Source organism: Arachis ipaensis, chromosome B08 (genome assembly GCF_000816755.2).
Source record: "Arachis ipaensis cultivar K30076 chromosome B08, Araip1.1, whole genome shotgun sequence".
Classification (NCBI taxonomy): domain Eukaryota; kingdom Viridiplantae; phylum Streptophyta; class Magnoliopsida; order Fabales; family Fabaceae; genus Arachis; species Arachis ipaensis.
The window spans coordinates 81,212,228-81,218,583 of record NC_029792.2 but is presented as its reverse complement, the minus strand read 5'-3'; the positions used below and the strand labels follow the sequence as shown (position 1 = coordinate 81,218,583).

The 6,356-nt window shown below is 37.3% G+C and overlaps 1 long non-coding RNA gene across 1 annotated transcript in view; it reads left to right on the top strand.

Annotated features, from left to right (window-relative positions):
- The window catches only part of LOC107612341, a 13,900-nt gene continuing 8,132 nt past the window's right edge, over positions 589-6,356 (top strand). The window contains exons 1-2 of the long non-coding RNA XR_002351740.1: positions 589-821; positions 4,628-4,632. This is a non-coding gene — a long non-coding RNA (uncharacterized LOC107612341). The remainder of the gene's footprint in view (positions 822-4,627; positions 4,633-6,356) is intronic.

Genomic DNA, 6,356 nt, shown 5'->3' with positions numbered 1-6,356 from the left:
GTAATTAGGTAATCTTGAGTCATGAATACCCAACTCATGTTGGTGATCTAAAGTTGTTAGTTAATATTATTTCCATTGACTTTAATCTCTTGCTAATTCAATTAGTAAGTTGGTTAGGATTTTTGGATTGAGATTAACTAGTCTTGTTTGACTTTCTCTCATGGAAGATAACTTACACCTTCTTCCAACATTGGAGATGACGAAATAGGATAAATTCTTGTTAATTATTGTTATTAGTGACTAGGATGGAAAGCCTATGATCTCAATCCTTGCCATGAATGTCTCTCTTTATTACTTGCTTTCTTTACTTGCTCAATTTACTTCTCTTGTCATTTATTTTATTGCCCCTTTTATCAATCAAACCCCTTGTTCTCTCACAGCCAGTAATTGATCACTTCATTGCAATTCTTTGTGACACGACCTGGAGTTTAAATACTTCGGTTAATTTTTATTGGAGTTTGTACATGTGACAAAACCAATATTTTTTGCATGTGGGATTCTTTGTTGGTTTAGAACTATACTTGCAATGAGAATTCATTTTGAGAAATTCTCCATCAACAAAAGTTCGAACATCACACCACCACTCCATTGGAGCAGCGGTGCATTCGCTATGTTGACAACTTTAGTTCAGGTCATAGGGGAGCCACATCCACTGAGTATTTGTTCTTGCACTTGCTCTTGTTCTTGTTCTTGTCAATGAAACTTTTTCTTGGATATTTGTTTGGTGACCTCTTGGAGGGGAATGAATACTATGTTGCTGGTTATGTTGAGTGTAGGTATTTTCTGAAGGCGCGATATGCTGTGATCTTCTTGTACCGGAGGTGAATTTTTCTGTATCCTTCTTTTATGTTTGTTTTTTGTTTACTACCTGTAACTCTTGTTCAGAGGAAGTTTTCAGCCATTCTGTAGATCCCTGATGATCCCTTACTTGATTGCTTTGAGGCCACTGAAGGATTAAACATTCAGGGTCTTTGGTTTGTGCTTCATCCTCTTCTTGTACCATTAAAAAAGGGAAGGAAAAGAATATAAATAAAATGATACCAATAACTCTACTAGCAATGCTTCACATTAGAATTTGCACTAAAAAATGTGATAAACTAAAATAAAAGACTTTATCATGTAGGTCGTTAGTTATATGAAACAATGATGTTAACTGCCTTGTAAGATTTTTTTCCCTCTTCTTCCTCTAGAAGATTCTTAATTTTTATCTTGATCACTAAAGGCTGACAAAATTCCATCATATATATAATTTCCTCATATAATGCAATTTTCTTTGCTTTTCAACCTTGTCTTTAGATGAAGATCACTAAAAATGATAATTGGATATTTTGTAATGATGTTATTTTGCATTCCCACTTCATTTCTTATTTCTGCATTTTTCTAAATGCTGTTATATACTTTAGTCTGCGAGGCTTATTCTAAAGCAGTGAAGACCGCTATCGTGTATCATCATGTTGTATGATCTGTAGCTAAGATTTTGTCATTTCATTGTTTTTTTTCCATCTAATTCCACTCTGTCTTTGTTAATAAGTGTAGCCTTACTACAATATCACACTATTCCAGGAAATGGATAGTGGTCTCCTGTTAAAGCTTCCTCTAGCACTATATTTGAGTATCTTCAGGTTAGCTTCACTCCACTTTAATTTCTTTGTATTAATTTCATGTAAAAATGCAGCGCAATCTGTTACGTGGTGTATATAGTTTCTTCCTGTCTTGGTGTTTGCCAGCAATAATTTGTTTATTTGTTTATTTTTCATTTCCATGGGTTCATCAAATTGCTAGAGCCACTTGTTATTTTGTAGCTTAACTATAAATGCTTAATAATTATATATCTTGGCACAAATTGATCATTGATAAATATGTTTTTTATTTTGTAGATGCTGCAAATAATTTCAAAGCCAATGAAGGATATTGTAAATAAAGAATTATATATTACAAAAAACCGTTGTCAAAAGTCACATAAGACAATGGTGTTAAAACCGTTGTCAAAGACGATTACAAAATGGCAATGGTATTAAAATCATTGCCAAAAAATGACACCAACGGTAACGCTTTAAAACCGTTGTCTTAGATGACTACAAAATAGCAATGGTATTGCCAAAAAATGACACCAACGGTAACGCTTTAAAACCGTTGGCTTTGTGAATAATAAAACTACAACAGTTTAAAACCGTTGCCTATCTAGTTATAGTTTTAAACCGTTGCATCATGAAAGAGAGCTATTTAAAATCGTTGCTTATCAAGTAACAGTTCAAAACCGTTGTTTAAAATTTTCTTTCAAAACTGTTGTCTATGCCAGTAACTAAGGCAACGGTTTTTTTTGTTACCGTTGCCTTTGGTAAAAAACCGTTGCCTTTGAGCATTGGTAACGGCCGCATATACCACAGGTCAAAAACCGTTGCCAAAGCGTTGCTTAAAGTGTTAGGAACGATTTTTCAATCTACGGCAATGGTTTTTGACCATTGCGAAAATCCTCATTTGTTGTAGTGTTTGCTTGATGTTATGAATGATGCAAATACCTTGTGATTATAGCAAACTTTGATGCAATTGTTTGATTGATAATAGGTGAAGAAAAGGCAAGAAAGAAGCAAGAAAGAAAAGGAAAAAGTAGAGGAAGAAGTGTAGAAGAGGAAGTAACATTGGTGGCCAAAGTTGGCTTACCAACGTTACCTTAAATGTTGGGGGCAAGAAGTGCAAAGTTCTACAATTGCTGGTGCAGACGTTGGAGGGAACGTTGGCTCACCAACGTTACCTCCAACATCTTCAATAAAACTAAAATCTGGAATTGAGAAAACTGCCTCGTGTGCGTATGCACACCGATGTATGCGTACGCACAAGTAGGCAACGTTGGAGTCAACATTGGCAATCCAATGTTGGGTCCAACGTCTTCAAAAAGTTTTAAAAACTGGAGCTAACAAAATTTTGGGCAATGCGTACGCGTCTATGACGCGTACGCATGAAAGTGAAATTCACGCATATGCGTCAGCTAGGCACACGCGTGAAATGGCAAAATTCACCATTCACGCGTACGCGTGGGTCACGCGTACGCGTGACCAAGCCAACGTTGGAGGTAACGTTGGTGGACAAATGCTACCCCCAACGTACGCGATAGGAAGCCCAAAACTTGGAGTTGGAAAACTTGCATCTACGCGTATGCATAGGTCACGCGTACGCGTGGATGCAGATTTTGGCCAGACACGCTAATGCGTGAGCGATGCACACACGCAAAACGTGTTTTTGACGCGTACGCATGGGCGACGTGCACGCGTGGATGGAAAAACATTGGTGTATCAATGTTGAGTCAAACGTTGGCGCCAATGCTCATTCCTTTCAAAATCCTTCTTCAAGCCAACATTTGACTCAACATTTTCTTACAAACGTGAGCACCAACGTTGACACTAGCACCAGTAAAATTTAGCACCCATGCAGATCACTAACAAGAATTACCATTTACCCCTCTTCAACATCACTGAGACCCATTCCAGCTTGCTTTAACAAGGCCAAAAAGCCCAATCCAAGGACTTGAAGACTGAATTAGAAAGTGTATAAATAGAGAAGAATTTGATTTAGAAAGGGGTTGGCAGATCTAAGATCTAAAAGGCTAGAGAGTCAGAATCCCAATTGGGAAACTCTACACTCAATTTTCTTTGTATTTTCTCTTCCACAATTTTTCTGCAACTTCTTTGTTTTCTGTTTTGATTGGAGCAATTATGAACTAAACTCCAAATTCATTAAGGGAAAGAGCTCTATTGTAATCCCAATGAATCAACGAAATTCTTCTTCTTCTCAATTCATTTGTGTAGCTATTGGATATCTTCTATTTTGATTGTGAATTATTCACTCCAGAAGGGGGTTTAATTCAATTGAATGTGGGTGTGAACCTCGGAAGGGGAATCACCTACATTAGAATTAGAGCTCTATCCTTAACAATTCTCCTAACCAACACCATTTGGGAGGAATTGAGGTTTTGAGAATCTGTGTGGCTTATGGATAAGAGAATATGCTCTAACTCTTCTCATGACAATTAGATCAAGGAATTAGAAAGATTGATTGTGATTAGAGAGATTGGATTGCTAAGGAATTCGGACCCAATCAATTTCAATCTGCCATAGATCTACTCATATGATTGAGAAAGGAGTTGAGACTCAATTGGTGCATGATGGATTATGATATCTCCAATCATTGATGAACCATTATCTTTGAATTTTTTCAATTTAGATCTCTCTGATTTACTTTAATCTGCAATTGTTTACTGCTGTTTTGACCCCCTGCACCCAATTCCCTTTATTATTCATGCAATTTAAGTTTCATTGCTCTTTAGATTTTGCTATTTTAATTTCTTGCACTCTAAGATTCAGTTATTTATATTTCTTGTAATTTAAGATTCAGCCCCTTTAGTTTCGTGCTCTTTAAGTTCCAGCAATTTACCTTTCTTGCCATTTAAGTTTCAGTCAATTTACATTCAGCACTTTACATTCTGTTAATCAAATTTCACTCAATTCACCAACTGTCAGCTTAACTAGACTCATCACCATACTAAAATTGCTTGATCCATCAATCCCTGTGGGATCGACCTCACTTTTGTGAGTTTTACTACTTGATGCGACCCAGTACACTTGCCGGTTAGTTTGTGTGGAATCAATTTTCCCTCATCAAGTTTTTGGCGCCGTTGCTGGGAATTGATTTAGATTGACAATGATTAAGTAGGTGATATTCTAGATTAAGTATTTTTCTTTATTTTTGTTAAGCACACTAACTGTTTGAGATTTTTTTTATGCTAACCTTAACCTCACTCTAGCAACATAGTGTTTTATTTGTGTTTTGGTCTGTTTGTGTTGTATGCCAGGAGGAAGAAGAGGTGCATCCACCTCTTTTGATTCTGAACTAGAGAGAACATTCTTGAGATTGAGAAGAAAAGCAAGAGGGAAGGGAGTGATTGGAGAAGAAGAATCAGATGAGGAAGATTAAGAGATGGAGGGTAACTTCCCCAATCCACCAGAAGAGGTGGCCAACAACAATGGCCAACCTCCAAGGAGAGTTCTAGCCTCTTACACCTTCCCCAACCCAAGAAACTATGGGAGCAGTATACTCACTCCAAATGTTCATGCCAATAACTTTGAGTTGAAGCCTCAAATTATCACTTTGGTGCAAAATAATTGTTCCTATGGGGGGTCCTCTTGAAGACCCGAATCAACACCTATCTGTCTTCCTGAGGATATGTGAAACAGTCAAGACAAATGGTGTGCATCCGGATATCTACAAGTTGCTGTTGTTTCCATTCTCTTTGAGGGATAAGGCATCTCAATGGTTGGAGAATCACTTTATGAGGCATAGGAGAGATACAAAGTCTTGATTAGGAAATGTCCACCTGAAATGTTTAGTGAATGGGATAGACTTCAAAATTTCTATGAGGGCTTGACTCTAAAAAGCTCAAGAGTCCCTGGATTACTCTGCAGGAGGATCACTACAGCTAATGAAGACAGCTGAAGAAGCTCAGAATCTCATAGACACTGTGACCAACAAACAATATTTTTATGCTCACCAAAGGCAACGCCAACCAGCTCTAAAGAGAGGTGTGTTAGAGCTTGAGGTTGATGAGCGGATAATTTATATGCTTTTTGGCATTATTTTTACATAATTTTTAGTATGATTTAATTAGTTTTTAGTACATTTTTATTAGTTTTTAAATAAAAATCACATTTCTGGACTTTACTATGAGTTTGTGTGTTTTTCTATGATTTCAGGTAATTTCTGGCTGAAATTGAGGGACTTGAGCAAAAATCTGATTCAGAGGCTGAAGAAGGACTGCAAATGCTGTTGGATTCTGACCTCCCTGCACTCGAAATGGGATTTCTGGAGCTACAGAAACCCAATTGGCGCACTCTCAATTGCGTTGGAAAGTAGACATCCAGGGATTTCCAGCAATATATAATAGTCCATACTTTGCCCTAGTTTTGACGACGTAAACTGACGTTCAAACGTCAACTTCCTGCCCTATTATGGAGTTAAACGCCAGAAACAGGCTACAACCTGGCGTTTAACTCCAAAAAGAGTCTCTACACATGAAAGCTCAATGCTCAGCCCAAGCACACACCAAGTGGGCCCAGAAGTGGATTTCTACATCATTTACTCATCTCTGTAAACCCTAGTAACTAGTTTAGTATAAATAGGATTTTTTACTATTGTATTTTAATCTAGAGTTCATCTTTAGATCATTTTGTTAATCTTTTAGATCATATTGTACATGTTTAGGGGGCTGGCCATTCGGCCATGCCTGGACCACTTTCACTTATGTATTTTTCAACGGTGGAGTTTCTACACCCCATAGATTAAGGTGTGGAGCTCTGCTGTTCCTC